The sequence below is a fragment of the Vulpes vulpes genome, unplaced genomic scaffold (assembly GCF_048418805.1).
Source record: "Vulpes vulpes isolate BD-2025 unplaced genomic scaffold, VulVul3 u000000630, whole genome shotgun sequence".
NCBI classification, from domain to species: Eukaryota; Metazoa; Chordata; class Mammalia; order Carnivora; family Canidae; genus Vulpes; species Vulpes vulpes.
In genome coordinates this window covers 402,680-424,975 of record NW_027325744.1, presented here as the reverse complement: position 1 = coordinate 424,975, position 22,296 = coordinate 402,680, and the positions used below count along the sequence as shown (strand labels likewise).

At 46.5% G+C, this 22,296-nt stretch overlaps 1 protein-coding gene, 1 long non-coding RNA gene and 1 pseudogene across 10 annotated transcripts in view; 1 reads left to right on the top strand and 2 right to left on the bottom strand.

Moving 5' to 3' along the window:
- LOC140596750 (piwi-like protein 1) overlaps nt 1-10,675 on the bottom strand; it is a 98,082-nt gene extending 87,407 nt beyond the window's left edge. For 5 of the 8 annotated variants that reach the window (XM_072745243.1, XM_072745237.1, XM_072745241.1 and 2 more), the window contains exon 1: nt 10,543-10,675. The gene's annotated coding sequence lies outside the window, so the exon portion shown is untranslated. Of the gene's footprint in view, nt 1-8,363; nt 10,196-10,542 lie in introns of those variants that run through there. The other 3 variants (XM_072745238.1, XM_072745239.1, XM_072745240.1) reach the window with 2 other exon arrangements.
- Nucleotides 746-7,913, top strand: LOC140596753 (phosphoglycerate kinase 1-like; annotated as a pseudogene).
- A 1,989-nt stretch (nt 10,676-12,664) lies between the features above and the next one.
- On the bottom strand, nt 12,665-21,185 carry LOC140596765 (uncharacterized). 2 transcript variants are annotated; one of them, XR_011998640.1, is made up of 4 exons: nt 20,844-21,185; nt 16,361-16,681; nt 15,698-15,773; nt 12,665-15,115 (listed from the first exon to the last, which is right to left on the bottom strand). It is a non-coding gene; the product is annotated as an uncharacterized lncRNA (long non-coding RNA). The 2 variants fall into 2 exon arrangements; XR_011998639.1 differs by lacking the exon at nt 20,844-21,185 and adding an exon at nt 16,939-17,121 and having other exon boundaries at nt 16,361-16,728.
- Nucleotides 21,186-22,296: the final 1,111 nt, after the last annotated feature.

Sequence of the window (22,296 nt, the reverse complement as noted above, 5' to 3'; positions counted from 1 at the left end):
CTCTCTCTGTGACTATCATAAATAAATAAAAATTAAAAAAACAAACAAATGAAGTATATACAAGGCTTATAATTAAAGCAATTTACTCAAGGTCATGACTGACTCAAGACTTAAAACGAGTCCTCTCTCAATACTATCATTGTGCTTATCACTACTATCTTAACTCCTAAACACCATAAAAGTCAACTAAAATGTCCACGAATATCTTATTTTTTTCTGAATGATTGATAACATAGGATCTTATGGGTTTATTATCCAGATAGAACGTAAAATACATATTTGGATATCATAGCTTTCCAGGTTATGCTTGAAGCCATGAATATAAATAGAATCACCCAAGGAGAATGGAGAAAAAAAAAAGAAAAAAAAAGTTAACAGGCTTGGAGAAGACCTGGGAAAACACTGACATTTAAAGAACAGAGGAGGGATCCCTGGGTGGCGCAGTGGTTTGGCGCCTGCCTTTGGCCCAGGGCGCGATCCTGGAGACGCGGGATCGAGTCCCACGTCGGGCTCCCGGTGCATGGAGCCTGCTTCTCTCTCTGCCTGTGTCTCTGCCTCTCTCTCTCTCTCTGTGACTATCATAAATAAATAAAAATTAAAAAATAAATAAATAAATAAAATGTTTAAAAAAAAAAAATTAAAGAACAGAGGAGCTCTCGGCATTCCGCACGAGGTTGGAGCACACGTAGGCTGCTTTCTTCTCCGCTGTTTAAGCTCTCAGCCTCGCAGCCCTTCTATTGCCAGGATGTCACTTTCTAACAGGCTGACTCTGAACAAGCTCGACCTGAAGGGCAAGTGGGTCGTCATGAGAGTGGACTTCAACCTATGAAGAGCCTATGTTCCTATGAAGAACAACCAGATAACAACCAACCAGAGAATCAAGGCTGCCATCCCAAGTATCAAATTCTGCTTGGACAATGGAGCCAAGTCAGTTCTTATGAGCCATCTGGGCCGGCCTGATGGTGTCCCCATGCCAGACAAGTATTCTTTGGGGCCAGCTGCTATAGAACTTAAGTCTGTGCTGGGCAAGGATGTTTTATTCTTAAAGGACTGTGTGGGCCAAGAAGTGGAGAAAGCTTGTGCTGACCCAGCTGCTGGGTCTGTCATCCTGCTGGAGAACCTTTGCTTTCATGTGGAGGAAGAAGGGAAGGGAAAAGATGCTTCTGGGAATAAGATTAAAGCTGAGTCAGTCAAAATAGAAGCCTTCCAAGCTTCACTTTCCAAGCTAGGAGATGTCTATGTCAATGATGCTTTTGGCACTGCTCACTGAGCCCCCAGCTCCATGGTGGGAGTCAGTCTGCCACAGAAGGCCGGAGGTTTCTTGATGAAGAAGGAGCTGAAATAGGCCTTGGAATGCCCAGAGCGACCCATCCTGGCCATCCTGGGTGGAGCTAAAGTTGCAGACAAGATCCAGCTGATCAGTAATATGCTGGACAAAGTCAATGAGATGATTATTGGTGGTGGAATGGCTTTTACCTTCCTGAAGGTGCTCAACAACATGGAGATTGGGACTCCTCTGTTTGATGAAGAGGGAGCCAAGATCGTCAAAGACCTGATGTCCAAAGCTGAGAAGAATGGTGTGAAAATTACCTTGCCAGTTGACTTCGTCACTGCTGAAAAGTTTGATGAGCATGCCAACACTGGCCAAGCCACTGTGGCCTCTGGCATACCTGCTGGCTGGATGGGCTTGGACCATGGTCCTGAGAGCAGCAAGAAATATGCTGAGGCAGTTGCTCAGGCTAAGCAGACCATGGGGAATGGACCTGTGGGCATATTTGAATGGGAAGCTTTTGCCCGAGGAACCAAAGCCCTCATGGATGAGGTGGTGAAAGCCACCGCCAGGGGCTGCATCACCATCATAGGTGGTGGAGACACTGCCACTTGCTGTGCCAAATGGAACACAGAGGATAAAGTCAGCCATGTGAGCACTGGGGGTGGTGCGAGTTTAGAGCTTTTGGAAGGTCCAGTCCTTCCTGGGGTGGATGCTCTTAGCAGTGTTTAGTACTTTCCTGCCTTTTGGTTCCTGTGCACAGCCCCTAAGTCAACCTAGCACTTGCTGCATCTCTCCTTGGCATTAGCTAAAATCTTCCCTCATGTCAAAATTCAGCTAGTGGCCAAGAGATGCAGTACCAGGAACCCTTAAAGAGGCGCACAGCATCTCAGCTCCTCTTTACTGCACCCTGGATTTGCCTACATTCTTCAGGATCCCATTTGAATTTCTTAGTGACTAAACCATTGTGCATTCTAGAGTGCATATATTTATATTTTGCTTGCTAGAAGAAAATGAGCTGTGTTGGCTTCTCTTTTTGAAGTAGCTTATTCTGATTACAGCTGTGTCATTGTTTCACTACTCAGCATGGAAATAAGATGAAATTCCAATTGTAGGCAGGTAGGGAGACAAAGTTGGTGATCTATTAAATCAATAAAAGTATCCACTGAAACAGAGAAAAAAATAAAGAACAGAGGAAAAGAAACAGTAGAAGAAAAGCAAGAAAGTATAGTGTACTGGAAGCTAAGAGATTTTCAGAAACGAAACATCACAAAGAAAACAAGAAGGACGATGAAAAATGTGTGTTTTGGCTTTAGCAACATAGAGGTCAATGGTTGGAAGAGTGAAATTGGTGGGCCTAAATTCCATATTATACTGAGATGAATGCACAAAAGGTAAAGAAGTATAAACTTTGAGTAAAACAACTCTTTAAGATACTTGACAATGGAAAGAAGAGGACTTCTGTGAAGATATGTAGGGCCAAGGTGGTATTTTGGGTTATTTCCCATAAGATGAGAGAGACTTGAAAATGTTGAAGTTGCAACATTCTGAGAACTTAATGTTTAAGATATAGAAGGGAAATGAATGATAAAATCCTCAAGGAGGCAGGAAGTATAGAGAGCATATAAGGTGGGTGAATTAAAATAATTCTTAGTTTTAAAGATTTTTACATCAACTTTGACATTCACTGATTTTGACACTAATCTTACCTGAATCATACACATAGAGAAAGGGGGGATGGGGAGGAGAAGAGATAGCTTGTTTTCAACAAATAGAGTTAGCATCATCAGCCTTGCATGGTTTTCCTTAATTTTATTTTATTTTATTTTTTTAAAATTTTATTTATTTATTTATTTATGATAGTCAGAGAGAGAGAGGCAGAGACACAGGCAGAGGGAGAAGCAGGCTCCATGCACCGGGAGCCCAACGTGGGACTCGATCCCGGGTCTCCAGGATCGCGCCCTGGGCCAAAGGCAGGCACCAAACCGCTGCGCCACCCAGGGATCCCGGTTTTCCTTAATTTTAAAGTTCTAGTAGAAAGCTCCATTTGTCTGGGAGCTATAAAGTCATCTTTGGAATTTCAGATTCCTACTCTGTGTCATATTCTCCAGTCCTCTAGGGAGAAGAAGCTGCTGAATTCATAGACATGTTTAGACTAGCAAGGCCTACTGCAGAGAAAGAAGGATGTACATATTTCAGAACACAAAAGGATTGAAGTAGACTATAAGTCCCTTAAAGGGAAGAACTATGTGAAATCACTCTGTTGTCCATTAACTAACCTAATCTTTCACTTTGGGCAGGTACATAATTAGGATACTTACATAACCATACTCATCCTTACCTAGTATATTGGGAGGTTTGGCTTCCGTAACATCCTTTATAGAAAAGCTGTGTCTATCTAAACTGATTTCTTCCGATTTTAAACTAAGCAAAGTAAAATATTAAGCCCTCTCTTGCTGTGGTGTATTCCAAGTGTCCCTATATTTCGCATTGACAGTCTTTATTCTCAATCAACTCCTTCGGACCCCCTGTAGTTTTCTAATTTGACCTTTCCATATAATTCAAATGCTAGGACCTAGCCCACACTGAAGTAACTCTCCAACACAATTTTGGCAAAATTAAAGTAGGCTCTGGCTTTTGGAAAAATAAGTAATACGGTAATACATGTTAGCTCTTTATTTTCTTCTAATTTTTGACATTCAAGTGATGCCATAGTGCTTTATCGTTAGCTACATCAGCAGTTAGCTTTGCCAAGTGAGGTTGCTAGCTCTTCTAAATGCAAATTAAAAGAGAAAAGAAAAGAAAGGAGCAAAGCATTAGCAGGCAGCAAAGAGATATGGTACATGGCCAACAAGGTAATAGCCTTATGGTGAGCCACTGCTCCAGAGAGGGAGGGTTATCTTGTCAATGGTATTAAACTTAAGACCCTGTTTCACTTGCACTGATGTCTGTCAAGGGAAGGGACCGGGATGCAGGAAGAGATTAAGAACTTCTCCCTAAATCAGTAATCAGTATCCTTCTAACAACCACAGAAAGGGTCTTAACATCTGTGAGAGTAGTCACTGTCCAGGCTGTGAGGAAACACGGGGAGAGGTGTGTAATGTTCATTGCTTCTAACTGTGAACACTTAACACTTGCGGCAACCAGAAAGAATCTGCAGTGCCCTCTTCATTCACAAAGGACACTATGACTATCTATTATTGAATAGTGGGTATTAGAAGAGCATCTCATCATTTTTAGAGTTTTATTTCACGTTCATAAAAACATTTCCATTTTTCTCTTCCTGAAGAGAGCCTCTTGGACTGAAACTGCCAGTGACTTTCCACATCCCTCATCCTGTTTCATTACAGAAACGCTCATAAAGACACAATTTTCTCCTATCAATAAATATGTTTGATGTTCCATAGAAGTTCTATGTAATACATGCAGAACAATGGAGTCAGACTCTAGGATTAATGATTGTCAAAGCAACTTGAAGCGACGAGCCTGCCTCTGGATGCTCAGCGGTGGATGTGATGCGGGTGTTCAGTGGGAAACCAGAATGAGCAATAAAGCCCACGAGTAATAATCATAAATCCCAAAGAGGCATCACCCTTTCTTAAGACATGTTTAAACTCCTTGAGAACGAAGACTGTAAGGTGCAATCTGCTTTTAGAGGCATTATATTGTTCTAATACATTTAGTTTAAGTTGGAAGTGGAGCATGCCTGGACTGAGGAGCTTTTCCATGCAGTGGACTCAGCTGCAGCTCCACGCGGACTGCCAGGACAGGATGCGATGCTGATGGTGTTCTGAGCAGACTCCCAACATTTTCCTAACTTGAATTTGTTTTATTTTTACATCATATTCCTGTTAAAGGCTCCTAAAATCTCCTAGCCATCAAGTGTCTCAAAATACAGACTCTACATGGAAAGTATTTGGAGACACCGAATAATTTAGTGTGCCTTACGTATAGGATAAGGGACAAAAGGACTGATGTTTCTCAAAACAGACCATTAGGTTGGCTGTATTCAATTCTGATTCTATATATTTAGGACTCACTGAATTCATAGTTCACGGTACTTGCTGCCAAGATAAATAGTTTTTTTTTCTGCTTTTTGTATTTTCTCACATGAAGACACACTCACCAAGAAATCAAGTAGCAATTGAAGAACTAGACACACTGTGTGGGAAACGTCATGTTGGATATATAGTCTAGATGACCCCTTGATTAATACATAGAGGATTCACCTTTTTTCTTTCACTTCTCATTATTTTGAATCACATATCGCACAAACCAAATAATACTACATCTCAAAGGGAAAAATGTACGAAAGTATTTGTCAACCAAAACTCCTAGTAATTCATCACAGAATTTTCAATGTGCTGCTTTCCATGAACCTCATGCAAGTTCATGAATATTATTGAAGTCCACTGTCATGTAAAGTTTGGATCTTGCAGGAATCTAGGAAAAAAGTTCATACACTCTTTTCTGAATATTGGTAAAAATATATGTATAGTGCTCAAATAACAAGGATACAGTGAAGCAATTTTTAAGGATTATCCTACCACAGTATTATTTTACATACTTAGTAAAGAGATAAACTCTGTTCAGGAATCTCAAGACAGGGGTTTTTATTACTTCCAGAAGTTCAAGTAATTATTTAATAGCTACTATAGTTTGTAAAACATTTTAAAGTTCAGGTTGCACATCATTAGCACAGAGCCTCAGTCCTGCAGATTTCAAGCCTCAGAAACAGGCAACATATACTTCGTTTGATGGAAATTCAGACAGAGATATCTAATTCGCTACCCTGCGGAGTAAGGAAGATAAGCTGAGGCATCTGGTCAACACACTCAATGGGGATGGGGAGACCTTGCCATCTCTATAAAGGGGGTAGAGATTTATAAATCTTATTATTTCCATATATATGGCCTTTCACAACTTACCAGCTTATTTTCACATAGCTCATTTAATATAACAGTTATATAAAAGGTAAGACATTATTTTTTTCTATTTTTATTGTTGTAACTTCTCTGCACACTCATCACCTTAATAACACCTAAATATTACCTTGAGATGACATTTTTTGTTTCTCAAAACCTTCACTAGATCTCATGCTCTTTGGAAGCATAGAGTATGCATAAAGTGCCTTTTCTAGTTATAGTGTCCATACATGTATTGTATCTATGCACACACACAAACAATACTATAAAGTTCAGTACATGATAGCCACTCATTGAGGGCTGAAAAATGAATCACTGAGTGAATAAAGGAACACCTCACATTGTTTCATTTCTCCTTAGCCCTTTTGATTATCCATTCAATTAATTTATTACTAAGTACCTAGCACCGTGCCACCCTGTAGGATATTAACGATACAGTAATCAATTAAAGGTTATTCCACAGTGTGGTCCAATGATCTGCCTGCTGCCATCTGGATGCTTGTTAAAAACTCAAATTCCTGGGCCCAATCCCAGACTTACTGAATTAGAATCTCATGGATACTGAAGTCAGAAAAGCATTGCACAATAAGTTGACAATCTTGCAAAAACAGGTCGATGGATTTTTAAAAAAATCATATTAAAAAAACATCCTTTCTTTTAATCTTTCTATAGTATTTTCTCTATGCAATTTCTCTTAGTTATAGATTGGGTAAGACTAAAATTCAGGACAAATGGAAAACTAAGAACAACATGTAAATGAAAATTCTAAACCAAGGTAAATGGTGAACTAGTTTTTTGGGTCTAGGACTTCATAAAAAAACAGTCTTTCTGGGAACCCATCCTTGTGAAAAGCATTAATCATTAGAGAAAATCAGACAGGAATCTACAAATGACCTGGAGTCATAAATCAAGGAACAATTTTTGTCCTCATTTAGCCATGGTTATGTAGAATATGAAAATATGTATTCCCAGTAGTGGAAAAACCAAGTCCCAGTCAATTAAATTATAGACTGCCACTGGCTTACTTACATTCATGCTTAAAAATGATGTATTATTTTCCTTTCCCATTTCTATTACTTGATATTCTTGCAACTCGTTTAATTATTATAACTGTTTTGTGACACAGAGTTCAGTTTACAAAGACCTAATCCAGAGGTAAAGAGCCCAGTTTGCTTGCTCTCTCCCTGCTGTCTCAGTGAGACTGAGTCAGGGCTACACTTGGGGCCTTCCTGCAGTCTCAGATATCAGAACTCTGATCATGTTGTTTTAGGGTCAGTTGCTACAGATAAACTGGATGGATCGGGGTGGTGGTGGTGGAGTAGGGATTTTAAAGCTGGGAGGAGTGGATATTTATCCCAGCTCTGTTGGTAATTAGCAGAGTGGCCTTATTTACTTATTCTTTGCTTTTCTCTAAAATTTAGTCATGCAGTATTAAAGAATCATTGCAAGGAAGAAAAATAAACACTTGCCTATTTCCTGCTGATTAATGGAGCCAAGATATAACCGTTATTGTTAAATGACTATTAAATGCAGGGTGGTGATGTTTAGGCCTAGAAAAGTAAATCAAATTATTTGAAGTCACCCAGCTAATAGAGTGCAGTGTGTCTTGACTTGCATTTACTCAATTCTCGTCAGTATACTTTCCACTCTCAAACATTTCCTAAGCTTGTAGATGAATTACAGTGGTTTATAAACAGGACGGGGGTAATTGCCAAGAATATGGAAGTGGACAGGGAAGAAGGAGCACATGCTGTAGTTAATAGATCTCAGGCAGAACAAGAACAAGTGGCACCGGCTGGCCAGTGTCCAGGTTCTGCTGAAATGTGAACGCACAGGATTCTCTGAAGCCTGAAGGAGCCTGTCAGACTGGCCAGAAGTAGGCGGTGGCACTGCAGCAGGAATGGCTGTCAGACCTTCAGCCAATTTTTTTACCTTAGCAGCTCTGGCTCCCTGGTTAGTCTCCATTACAATATTAACCTCTGAGTTAGTAGAGAGATTTTCTGACCAAATACTCTTTTAAAAGAAAACCTGTTTTCAAATCAAGAGAAATGTTAAACTGGTTAGAGTTCAAAGTCTGAGGTAGTCACCATTCCACATGACCACAAGAAATGTCTTAGTTTTGTATGCCTGGCATGGGCCACAATAACTAAGAGAGGCAAAGAACTCACAAGGCCATCTGGGGAAGTTTCTTCAAAGGCAATGGCAGGATAGGTTCTATTTGAAGAAAGATCAGAGCAAAGAACAGTTAATTGTAGTTAGAACAGAGTCAAGTATATCATGTTGCTGGCTTGATTAGAGAGCCAGGACTGTGATGGACAGTGATGAAGAGATTTTTCTCTAAAGCAAGGGTCAAGAACCTTTTTCTGTAAAGGGCTAGACAATATTTTCAGTTTTGAAGAGCGTAAGATTTTGTCACAAGTACTCAGTTTGTCACTGTAGCACAAAAGCAGCCATAAATGACTGGCAAATGAATCAGTAAGGCTAGGGTCCAATAGGATTTTGTTTGCCAAACGTGAAGAAAGCTAGATTAGGTCTACGAGCTATAGTTTATCAACCTCTGCTCTGGAATAAAAACGTTTAAATTGAAAAAGAAACACTTGTGTTGTTTCTAGTGTCCCTACCCCACAGCCAGTGGGGAGACCTGAATTTTTCTTGAACCAAAACCTCTTCCATATAACACAGAACATACCTTCATAGGTTATGAAGGTACAGTGCAGGTTATGGAGGATGTTATCACTAAGGGTAGGGGAGACTCTGTACTAATGTTACAACTTCTGTGTGAATGTAAAAAAAAAAAATAAGAAGTTTAATAAATAAAGAGGTTGGCGTTATTGCTGAAATAAATCACTAATTCCTTTTGACTGATTTATTCAGCGGAAAACACAAGGTCATAGACCAAAGGCAGTAACTACAGAGGCCCTGAACCCACGTTAGGGCACAGAGCAGAGACTTGTCATAATTCACGAGAAGGTGTAATTGGACTCCAGAGCCTGGATTTCTTCCAGTTCCTCTCCTGTCTCCTGGCCTTTGCACCTGCTTCCCTCTGCTAGAAACACTCTTTCCCCTACATCTTTACCCAGTTAATGCCTACAGGCACTTCAAATGGAAGCTTAACTGCCATGTATTCCAGGACACTTTCTCTGACCACCCAGAGTAAATTAAACACCACCCACCTAGTTTGGAATATTCATCATATATTATCCCAATTACTAGTTACCTGTTTTCCCTGCTACGATGTGAGGTTCATGAAGAGAAGGATTTGTTCTATACTTTCAGATATGTTTTCCAGGCAAACAGGCAAAGAATGAAAGATAATCATAATACCCATTTTATGTGAGGATGTGGTTAAATAGGCACTTTCATATACCAAGAGATGAGGAGATTCTCATGTATTTCCTTGATATTCTCTCTCTCCCTCTCCTTCTGGCTGGAAAGGAGTACTGGTCGTGAAGAGTCTCAGATTTTACATTCTTCCCCAGCTTCCCTATCCCTTAGCATAACATCCAAGCTTTGAACATGACAGTTAAGACCAATGTATCGGGATCCCTGGGTGGCGCAGCAGTTTGGCGCCTGCCTTTAGCCCAGGACGCGATCCTGGAGACCCGGGATCGAATCCCACGTCGGGCTCCCGGTGCATGGAGCCTGCTTCTCCCTCTGCCTCTGTCTCTGCCTCTCTCTCTCTCTCTCTCTCTCTCTCTGTGTGACTATCATAAATAAATAAAAATTAAAAAAAAAAAAAAAGACCAATGTATCCCCAACATCTAAGGTTAGTGCCTGGCACTTGCTAGGTGCTCATTAAATATTTGTTGGAAGAATGAATGGATGGATAAATGCTTGCCAAGAGGGCTCATACTACAAAACATTTACACCAAGTTGATCTGAGCTAGAAAAAAAAAATGTAAGAAAGTATCATTATAAATTTCCAAAATGCTGTGGACTCACTATCTTCCCTTCTCACCTCTTCTCCAGAATGGCAGCGATCCCTGTCCCACTTACCAAATGAGAGGAGAGACACAGAGAAGCTAAATGACTCCTCTAGGGCCATGGTTAGTAAGAAGACAGTAGGCTTAATTCATGGGAGAAGAAAGATGCCTAAGATTGCAGGATCCTACACCCCACTCCTAATCTGGAGATCCGGCGTTGCCAGTAAGCACCTGAATTGTCCCAAGGTCCTAAACTAGGCTAATTCGGAGACGAACATCCAGATGGCCTGCATGTAATTTCTTCCAAGTCAAGTGCATATCAAGGGGGAGAAACGAAAGGTGCTTTGTGCAACAGGGCGCAATTTCCAAGAAGGCCAGCAGGTGGCGGCAGAGCACACCCAGGCGTCTGGTCTTTCTGGCTCACCTGCTGTTTTCCACCAGGTAATGCACAATTTTGTCCAGCACCTTCTCAAACAAGGCAGTGCGGATCCACAGGTGCTTGATGGCTAGTGGGGACAGGTTGGACAGCTTCGGCAGCTTCCGCACATTCTCCTGGAGGCCCTGGATCTGATTTCACCTTCAAGACCAGTAAAGAAGGATGAATATTCACAAAAGAGGAAATCCAACAGGACCAATATGCAAACAGCAACCTCTCAAGGAAATGAAGGGAATGGCAACCAAAACAACAAAAGAGCCCTTATTGCTCCTGGCAAGTGGGCAAAGAGTTGGAGGAATCATAATACCCAACAAGCATGAAGATGCAGGGAAATACACTTTCATACACTGTTGATGGGTAAGCCGGATTCTCATAGTGATTCCCTTCCCTTCCCTTCCTTTCCCTTTCCCTTCCCTTCCCTTCCCAGCCCAGGACTTCAGTCACACAGAGGCACCTTGGAGAGCTGTGGGCCCAGCATCTCAAAATTCATGAGAGCCTCACATGGGAAAACCCTTCCCTACCCTACCCTACCCTTCCCTCCCCCTCCCTTCCCTTCCCCTCCCCCTCCCTTCCCTTCCCTTCCCTTCTCTCTCTTCTCTTCTCTTCTCTTCTCTTCTCTTCTCTCTCTCTCTCTCTCTCTCTCTCTCTCTCTCTCTTCCCTCCCCCTCTCTCCCCTCTCCCTGTCATGGATAAGTGGTTGCATGAATGAAGGAATGGCTCTCCCTTACCAACTGGCATGGGTATCTCTAATTCCTCCATTAGAAAGTCACTCCCAATATCATGGAAGGCCGATGGACATCCACCCCTTTAAGAAGTTCTCAGCAAACACCTGGAAATTTAGCAGATGGACTGGAAGACACCTGAAAACCAAGTGGCTGAGGAGTCACTTGGGATTCCTAATGGGAGTTGGCAATGTAAAATCCACAGCCCTGCCCATCACACAGTTCTGGCCAGCAGCTCTGGGCTGGTATGGCCTGAAAGGCAAGGCAAGGGCCATTGCCCATCCAGTGAAGTGGAAGGAACACCCATGGCAGAGAAGGCAAACATGGCATGCGTGCTTCTTTCTCCTGTCTCGTGCCATCTAATCAATCTGAGCATTCTTTCCTGTGAAACCCAAGAGTAGCTCTAGAATCTTTCACAACAAGGTCCTTTGGGCAGCCTCTAGCAACAACTGGAGCTGAAACCTATTTGGCATCCCTGACCAGGCTCCAGATCAAGGCTTTGGCTGAACAATTAGGACTCTGGCGAGGCTCTGGTGGAAGGTGCTCAGGTACACATACTCAGGCCATGAGCCTCCCCCAGCAAACATAATCAGCTCTTAAGACATGTGAGTGAAGTCAAGGCTCCCCTTCAATGGTGGCCTCAATGTGACACCTGGTCCATGCAGACAGAGACCATACTGCTTTGATTAAACTTTGGTCTTCCTGCATTCAGAATGGGGTCTGGCTCCCAAAAGCCACTTTATGCATTCAACAATCGTGTCTTGAACATTTCTAGGCACTGTCCAGGCACTGGGATGGGGAGTAACAGATGTTAGTTGCCTGTTCCCAGGAGTTCAGAGTTAAGCGGGGAAGATAGACAAGAATCAAGGAAACAAATGAAAGAGTAATTAGAGGTGGTGATAACCACAGGGAAGTAAGTAAATAAGTGATCTAAAAGAAAAATTGGGTGAGGGTTGGAATTTATCCTTAACTGGGGCAAAGCCTGAGATGACAAGAAACTAGCCACAGAAAATGAAGTATGGGAACCGGGTGGTGGGTAGAACATGTGCAAAGGCCCTGGGGTAGGAAACAATCTGGCAGGTTTGGGGAGCAGAAAGGAAACCGGAGAGAGGAACTGGCAGGAGGCATGGGTTCTTGCAGAGCTCAGGGAGGAACGTGGAGTCAGGGGGACTGTCCTCTGCAGGGCGTGCCCTGCCCATACCCCATGCTCCATACTCACGTGCTCTCAATCAGCTGCTCCAGGTCCTGCACCTTGTGGCTCAGCTCCTCGGCCGGCGGGAAGTTCTTGCCCACTTTCATGAAGAGAGCTGCAATCTCGTTGTAGCACAGAAAGCCAGCCGCCCGCCGCCGCAGCCCATGCAGGACGCAGGCCTCCACAGCCGCTGTAGGGACATGACAGTCAGTAGGCCCTGCCCTGCCCACACTCCCATGCACCCAGCCCAGGACTTCAGTCACACAGAGGCGCCTTGGAGAGCTGCGGGCCCAGCATCTCAGAATTCATGAGAGCCTCACATGGGAAAACCGCATATGCCTCTCTCCCTTCCACTCCCTCGAAAGGGAGCAAGACAGCTGAGGAGTTAACCTATGCTCGCTGCCCAAGGTCAGACTATCTGCCCACATCCTTTCCCAGACACTAAGCAGTCGTGTGACCTCCAGCAACTACTTCCCCTCCTTGTGTCTCAGTTTCTTCATCTGAGAAGTGGGGAGAGCATGAATGTGCATCTTAAAAGGTTGCTGTTAGAATGAGGTGGAAAAAATGCATGGAAAGCACTTCACACAGAGCCCAGTACACAGTAAGTGCTTTAGGAACATTAGCTATTGCTCCTGCCAGGGAGAGAGGAGGGACCAGACCACAGGAATGTTGAGCTTTGTCTGGGCTCAAGATAAAAGTGACATAAACGTCACTACTGTGATTCTAGTAACAGCTAGCATTACAGATCTCATTCTCCCTCTGCCACAGCCAAGGAAGAAAGGACAACCATCCCCATTTTTCAGATGTGAAAACTGAGGCTCTAAGAAGCAAACCGAATTGCCCAGGGCCACCTGGAAAAAAGTGACCAAGTTGGGATTCAAAACTGGGCCTGAGGGGGATCCCTGGGTGGCTCAGTGGTTTCGCGCCTGCCTTTGGCCCAGGGCACGATCCTGGAGTCCTGGGGTCAAGTCCCGCATCGGGCTCCCGGCATAGAGCCTGCTTCTCCCTCTGCCTGTGTCTCTGCCTCTCTCTCTCTCTCTATGTCTATCATAAACAAATAAAAATAAATCTTTAAAAAAAAAAAACCAGACCTGAGCCCATGGTGTGCTCACAACACCTGTGTCTCCATGAAGGATTTGAAGAGAGGCTTCACTCATCATTTCCCGTGTCTATGTCTGCCCTGGGTGGTAGTCTGGGCTCTACCTCTAACTTGCTGTGTGACCTCAAGCAAATCACTTTCCATTTCTGGGACTTAGTGTTCCCTGCTGGGAGACAGTCCCTGTGGAGGCCACTCTGATGACCCCAATCTTATTTCTGGTACTTTCAGCAGGCCTCTATTAGTGTTTTCCTACCTTCTATCTCACACAGTGAGACCAGTGTGTAGTTTTAGCTTACTCAATCCTGGTGGAAAAAGCCCACGAAGTGAGTGTGCTAGTCGCCGTCACTCCAAAGAAGGAGAACGCCAACAGTCCAAGGGTTAAGAGCCCGGCCAAGGTCATGTTGTGTGCAAGGACAAATACTGAGAAGTTCTGGTTTAATTTCTTGTCTTGGGTTGTTGTTGTTGTTGTTAGCAATTACTTGGCTTTTATTTTTTTAATTAATTTTTTAAAATAGGCTCCACATCCACCATGGAGCTTGAGCTCATAACCCTGAGATCAAGAGTTGTGGGCTCTACCAACTGTGCCAGCCAGGTGCCCCAGTAATTGCTTGGCTTTGAATGAATGTCCACTTATTGCCTAATTTGCTTATGGGCTTAAAATAGTCTGGATAAGCATCTATTAAACACCTTCATTTTTGCTTACACACACAACACTTTTCATCCATTTATACTTCAAGAAGTTAAGTAACTATCCAGGTATTGGCAGCTTGGTTGACTCTTTCTGACAATGAATCCTAAGGAACGGTGGATCAGAGACCCCTCAGGGAGACCCTGTAGGCCTTACTCAGTGCCATCACATTTCTTCCCTCATCCCAAACTGTGGCTGGAGTTAGAGGATTATTGTGATTTTTATCACTTTCTATTCCTCTAAGTCTTTAATGGGTAGGTATCGTAGCACATTTTGAAATGGGCATGCCGATTATTTTCTTTGCAAATAAAGATGTCCGGGAGAAAAAAATATAGGTAAATACATTCCCATATTTACATTTGTGTGTATGTGTCCTTTCATATACATACACGTTCATGTAATTATGTGCATACAGACTCCTCTATATATACATAAATATGCAAGTATATAAATATACATATATATGTAGCTTAAACAGATCTCACTTCAAAAAACATAAAATTTTGCCAAGGTCACCCAACACACAAGTGGCAGAGAAGGGATGTGAACCCAGGTCGGCCTGGCTGCAAAGGGCCCAAACTGACGTCAGCAGGCTCCCAGGTCATGACGTGTGTTCCCACAGGTGGTACGCCCAGCCATCTGGATGAAGCCGAGGGCCCAGTCAGGTCTCCTCGCTCGGGCCTCTCTATGAGACCAAGGCCACGAGAGGGGGATTACAGCACGTCCTTCACCCCAACACATGCCAGTCATGAAATAATAAAGGTTTTTAGGGAGAAAGAAACTCCCCCACTTATACGTACACATTGATACGTAGAAACAGAATCCTGACTCCGGGGACACGCAAAACCTGCGTCTGTAGCCTGTAACCGAGGTGGAAGTATAGTAAGAACCTGGCAGCATGGTTATTTCTGGAGCCTTGCAAGCAAAGCTGATTCAAGGAGAGACGTCTGAGTCATGCTCTGAGCCCTGGGCCTGCCTCCTGCGCTGAGCCAGCTGGACATGATCCCTCAGGATGGTGTGATGGTTCCTCACTCCCTGAATTTTTAAAGCCCATCCATCCCCTCCCATTATTTAGCAACAGCCATAGGCAGGGCGGGGGAAGGGGCACGGAGCCATTCCTCAGATGGAGCCATTCCTCAGATGCGAGACCCACATCACTAGGGGTGTGGGTTGGTGGCTGTGAACTGAGAGGGGAAAGCAGGCCCTCCGGCATCAACAGTGATTAACCCTTCGTAGGTTGCACGGGGGCCATTCTTAATGTCTTCTGGAGACATTGTTGTATTTCCAAATTCCCTAATGGGGCCCCTTGGAAATCTGAAAATAACGTTGGAGTTACAAAGCAAAAAAGCAGTTAAGAACCCTTGCTTGCACAAAGATGCCACTCCCCCAGGTCAGCCCACAGAGAAAGAAGCCACTTTCAAGGCCACAGGCCACGGGCTCACCACAGAAGGAGATGATGTGGCTGCTGTCCTCGTGGACAAACTTCCGTGTGACGGCCTCCTCCATGATCTGCTTCACCTGGAAGGCAGAGGCAGCTGGACGGGAGACCCAAATGCGACCCGGGTGTGGTCACCCCAAAGGGCTGTGTCGCTCCTCCTGGGCTTCTCAGGCCGTCCACAGTGTTTTGATAACTGCTTTCCTTTCATACCCTCCTCACCCCGTCTTCTGTTAAGTCTGAGGCCTGTGGCCTAGAAGAGCTCCACACTTCACATTCTCCTGAAGCATTTTTTCGGGTGCTTGCTCTGCACTTTTCAGATGTCACACGAAATGTCATCTCCCTCCTTGACCCCATTATCTGAGACAGCCCTCCCCGTGACTCCATCCATTCCTCGTTACAGTTCCTTCAGGGTACTTACACTATTCCTGTCCTGTTTCTTTGCGTACCGTCTCCCTCCTCTGGGATATAAATGCTCTGAGGGCAGGGCCTCATCTGCCTCAGAGCCTGCAAACTGTGGCCTCCCTGATGTTAGGGGCTAAACTGTATCCCTGCCCCCCACTCATACGCTGAAACCTTAACCCCGAGTACCTTAGGATGTCATCTATTTGTCGACAAGGTCTTCAAGAGCTAATTATGTTAAAATGAGGTCATTAGGGTGGGCGCTCACCTGGTACGACTGGTGTCCTTATAAAAGGAAGTCTGAGCACAGAGCACTACAGAGGGAAGAGTCCGCCATCCTGGGAGAAGAGGGCCATGTACGAGAACACCCAGAACAGAGCTTTCCCTCACAGACGTCGGAAGGAGTCAATTCTGCCAACACCATGATACTGGACTTCCAGCCTCCAGAAGTGTGAGAACGTAAATATCTGGCATTCAGGTCCCCCCGGGTGTGGTAGCTTGTCATGGCAGCCGGGGCAGACGGACACACCCACCGTCAGCATCCTCACCATCACGCTCCACGTCCTCATCCCCCCAGCGGAGCACTTCTCTGCCAGAGGAGGAATAAGTGAACGAGTGAATGAGTTCTAGGCTTACCTGTATTTTTTTTTTTTAATTTTTTTTTTTTATTTATTTATGATAGTCACAGAGAGAGAGAGAGAGAGAGGCAGAGACACAGGCAGAGGGAGAAGCGGGCTCCATGCACCGGCAGCCCGACGTGGGATTCGATCCAGGGTCTCCAGGATCGCGCCCTGGGCCAAAGGCAGGCGCCAAACCGCTGCGCCACCCAGGGATCCCTAGGCTTACCTGTATTAACTCACTGTACCCTCTCCTCAGCCCTGTGCGGGGTGGGCCTATTTTTATGAGAATGAAGATCAGAGAGCCTAAGCAGCCAGCCCAAGGTCACACAGTGTACAGGAGGCAGGAGCAGAAACCCAGGCTCTTGATGCTACTCTAGAAGCTTCAGCCAATGGCTTGTCTCTGAAAATAAAAATGCTGCTCTAGCTTACACACACTTGCACAGCACTGTGGTAAGCACACATGGTATTATGGAGTCACATGCTGAAGCCCTATTCTCCCCCTCCTGGTGTGATGGTATTTGGAGGTGGGGCCTCGGGGGGGGGGGGGGGGGGGGGTAATCAGGGTTACACAAAGTCCTGAAGGCAAGGGCCTCAGGATGGGCCTAGTGTCCTTAAAAGAAGAGGAAGAAATCAGAGCAAAGTGAGACGGTGGTTGCCTGCAAGCCAGGAAGAGAACCCTCGCCGGGAGCTGAATCTGCTAGCACCTTGACCTCGGACTTCTCAGCTGGCAAACTGCAAGAAATAAAGGTCTGTTTAGGTCACTCTATCTGTGGTGTTCTGCTACGCCAGTCTGAGCAGAGGCATGCGGCCAGCCCCACATAATCCCCACAGCATGGTTCCCAGGTGGCCCCTACCACCCACTTCATTCACAAGAAAATTATGAAATGCAGAGGTATCGGTTACTACCTAGCCAAGGTCAGAACATCCAAGGTCATCCTGCTGAGGTTTCTACGCTGGGCAATCTGACTCCAAGGGGAGCCTCTGCCCATTCCACTCCACTCCAGAAACAGGGGTCAGATGCACTTACTGGGGTCACCGCCCTCCGTGACACAACAGAGGAAACAACCCCTTCCTCTTACTCTCCCTCTCTCCAGAAGGCCGGGAGGACCCCCTAACCACTGTCTGTGGTTCATAGCAACACTACTCTTATTTCCCAGCTCAGCTCAAGCCGGGGTGGAGTCTGGGGGCTTCGGCCTCTCTCTGCTACATGATGGCCTGGCCCAGCAAAACTAAGATTCAGAAGTCCGCTGTTGGCAAAAACCATGGGCAGAGTTCTTGGGAGGGGGGGTTCCTGTGTGCTTGAGGGAGAGCAAAAGGGCTTTCCAGGTTGGGGCACGGAGTCCAGGGAAGGCTACTGGCCCCTCCTTGGCCCCTTGGACAAGAGCTGATCACATGGTAGGTATCACAGTGTGCCCCACAGAACCCTTCAGGACTGGAGGCTGCTTAGGGGGGTGCTGGAGAACCCTTAGAGGGGTTGCCAGTCCCTTAGAGGACAGGGGACTACTTCAGCCACAGGGAGAGCTTCCCCCAAGGTCTCACTGCTTCCCAGGGTGGCCCTCACCCAGAGACTGGAGCAGGCGGGCCCTGAAGATTTGGCATCCTCACCCCAGCTTGGGACAGCTTTGAAGGGCCACAAAGCTCCCTGGGAACTCGCCGTGGCGCTTCCATGAAAGCCCCGTGGCCCATCTTCTCCTTTGGCCCTCTCCTGCTTGCTTCACTCTGCTCCCCGGGTGTCAATCCCAAAGGCATACCCAAATAAGCCTGCATGCTGACCTCCATCTCCACAATGGCCTCCACTCAGGTACCGCCAAGCCAAAGCATGCACACATGTGAGCAACAGTCAACAGGGAGACGTCGTCGTAAACAGTTCAAATGCTCATGAATGCAGTTCGGCAGGAGGCCCTGGCACTGAGGGCACAGAGCAGCAGGGATGGAGTCAAACAGTCCTGCCCAGGACGACCTTTCACTCCAATGAGCCAAAAGGTAGGACAAGCTAAGACAGGCACAGGGCAAATGTGACATTGCCCAGCAGGGCCAGCAGCACCAGCACCAGGTGGGACCTGGTAGAGACACAAATGCTTGGCCTCCGACCCATGGAATCAGCAACTCCAGGATGTTTATCAAGCTCTCCGAGGAAATCGCACGCAAGCTCAGATGGCAGCAGGAGGTGCGAGAGGATAGAAAACAGGAAGCTGTCCCAAAATCCTTAGGAAGAGATTCAGCAGTCACGGCTCCTGTCTGGGACCTTCCCCACACAGCCAGCCCCTTCTGGCCACCTCTCCTGGGCCCCATGTCAGACCAGGGGAGGTAACAGTTGCGGCTTCCTCACTATTACCACCACAGGGTGCTGCATCCTTGGCGCACCCCACCCTGCCTTGGTCAGTAGTGCCTTTATTAAATTCACCTTACTGTACTCCCTTTGGGGGAATCCTCTGTTTCCTATCGTTACCCAGACTGGACACACGCGCTGTCTCAAGTCCAAACTCTGCAGAGTGGAGAAGGTTGTCCGTTTATCGCTGTGGACTCTGAAACTCAGGAAGGGCAATCCCCAGGGAAGGCTGGCTCCAGGACTCTTGTCCTGGGGATGGATCTGGGGTGGGGTGGGTGGTGGAGGTGCAAATGCAGCACCCGTGGGTAGTGGGTAGTGCTCAGCCTGGGGAGGGGCCCTGACAAGTGAGGTGCCCCCCACTTCTGCTGGCTCCCAGCTGTGGGCCAGAAGTTAGTAACAGGCTGCCAGCCTGAGGCCAGAAGAGGAAATTAAAAAGGCAGCGGGGCGGAAGTCTCCCTGGGAAGGACCCTGAGAGCCTCCCAGGAGAGAGCAAGGGCTGCAGGAAGAGGCTGTGACCCACACCCTCGAGGGCGGGCCCCATCCCCAGGGAACTGGCCAGACCTGTGGGGGTGAGGGAGAGGGCCACAGAAGGCCTCTGAAATTCAGTTCAACCACCTTTCCCTTCTCAGGCGCCAGGCATGAGCTTGGACTCGGTCGGCTGTGAAAGCTGACAGATGTGAGGGACCTCGGGGTGGTCTGGGCATGGTGGCAGTGGCAGGTGGCCTCCCGGCCCCTCCCCAGCCTCTGTGATTTCTCTAATCTTCAGCCCTGGGATCATGTGTGATTCAGGCAGCACAGAGGCAGTGGCTGTGGTCGCTGGGACTCGAGGCCCACAGACCTCCATCTGCATCCCGGCTCAACCCCTCGTGTCCAGGGCGACGGTTAAATGGGCTGCTGTTTGCAAAAGGGCAGGCCTGGCTAGGACATAGTAGAAGTTTCATGATGCTAAAGCTTGCTGCCATTTTTTATTTTTTGAGCACTCACTGTGTTCCTGGAACTGTTTATAGCGTGACAACCCAAATGAAGTGGATTACTGAATTATTCCCTTTTCCCAGATGGGGAAACTGAGGCAGGGAGCTGTTCGATAACCACCCCAGGTCATGCAGAGGAGGCACGATCAGACCCAGGGCCTTTATTCTAACAAATACTTTGTCTCATAGCAGAAGTTGGAGGCCATTTTGAACAAAATGCTTTTGTTATTGCCCAGCTTAGAGTGAGAGAGTATGTTTACTGAGCACCTACTATGTGCCGGGGTCTCTGTACAGAATACCTTGTTTAATCCTCACAGGAACATCATCATCCCCATTTTAAAGCTGCATAAACTGAGGTTCACAAGAGTTTATGCAATTTGCCCTAAGGTTACAAAACCAGGAAAGGGCATGGTCAGGACCTCTTGAACTTAGGTCTCACAGTCAGCAATGCCTCCAGCCCTGCCCAGAAAGGGGTCAGGCCCTCTAAAATCCCAAAGTGCTGAGAAACCTATGAGAAAGGGATTCCTAGGTCTCGCCCAACATGGAGACCAAAGAAGCACTAACTGCAAGTCAGGAGTCCTGAGTCACCCGGACCGGACTCTGCCACCCATGTCCTGTGGGGGCCTCTTCAGGGCAGGGAGACCTCAAAGGTCACAGTGGTCAGGAAGCTTTCATCCCTGTCTAGCACCCATTCTAAGGAGTCCTCCAACATCTGCTTGCATTCCCCCAGTGATGGGGAGCTCACTTCCTTCAGAACCAGCTTGTTAGCTCTAACGACAGCATGTTAGGAGGCAGTGGAGAGGCTAGGAGCCAGAATGTGGAGTCACTGACCTGACATCGAATCCTTGACCACTCATGATGCTGGACAAGCTTCCTCACTTGTCAAATAGGGTGGATGATCATAGTGTCCCTGCCTCATTGGGTAACGGGAGCCTTGCAAGAGCCCTGTGGAGACAGTGCCTGGCACATGGTAGGAATTCTACAAACAGGAGCCAGTCTTAGAGGATAGGGACTGCCTAGTTCAGGGCCGGCCCACAGTAGATATTCATGAGTGTGAGCTATGGGGCCCTTCAGCTCGATGCACTTACCCCAGCTTCCCATCCAGGGGCTATTTAGGACCTCACTGGCCTCTGGGGCAGTGGCCTGGCCCCACCCCTGCTCGTGGGATCTCAGACCATCAACCCCTGTCAGCCCCACCCTGCAAATTCAGGAACCAGCCCCGCCCTCCCACCCTCCACCTGCAAATATTTCAATAGCACACAGGAGAAGTAATCAATCTCAGGAGGAAGGCAGGCAGGGAAACCGAGGCCAATCCGAAAAGCAGGAAGACGGGACTCGTGGGGGCTCCCCGGCCTGCCGTGCCTTCTCCCCACCCCATTCCTGCCACCTGCCCACTGATACCCAGATAGCCTCACGTGGCCCACCTGGAACCCTGCTAGGTTCCAGATCAACTCACTACTCCCGGCTGCCTCTCCACACAGTGCCGTGCTCACCGCTTTTATGCCTGGATCGGAATAATACAGCCCAGCGTGCAAGGCTCCCATAAGGATTATGGAAAGTATCAGCAGAGGGCCTCTAACAGGACCCAGCATAATACAGCTGGCATCCTATAAAGGGAGGCACCTTAGTAAAGCCAGTAAGAATAGGAGATCAGGAGTCACCAGGCTCAGGTCAAATTCCAATTCTGCCATTGGCTGGATGACCTCAGGCCTCAGTTTCCTTATCTGTGAAATGGAGATGATATACCACCTGTCAGGGCTGCTATGTGCAGATTTCATGAAAAAAGCATGCACAGCGCTCAGAATGGGAGCAGGAGCTCAGAACCACACAGTGTAAAAGCTTCATGCATGTCACTCTCTACCCCCTTCTGCTGCTGTATACTTTTGCTTAGAATTTATCACGGCCTGACTTTCACTATACACCTGCACGCTTATGTGTGTACTGTCCATCTCTAGGACAGCGCTGGGCAAACAGGAGGTGCTCAATCTATGTTGGGTGATCGATCACTCTGATTATATTAGTAACACACGCCAGCAGCTCATGCTCATCAGGTTTGGTTCCAGTGTCTTTAAGGCCCTCTGGCACCTGATCTCATTTGCTCTGTGTTCAAGGCCAGGGTGGGCAAACGTTTTCTGTGAAGGGTCAGAGAGCAAACACTTCAGGTTTTACAGCAGGACCGCCAGATAAAAACACAGGCTGCCCAGTGAAATCTAAACTTCAAATACATATGGAATTTCTTTTAGTCTAAGTATGTACCAGATACTGTGCAGGCTTATACTAAAAG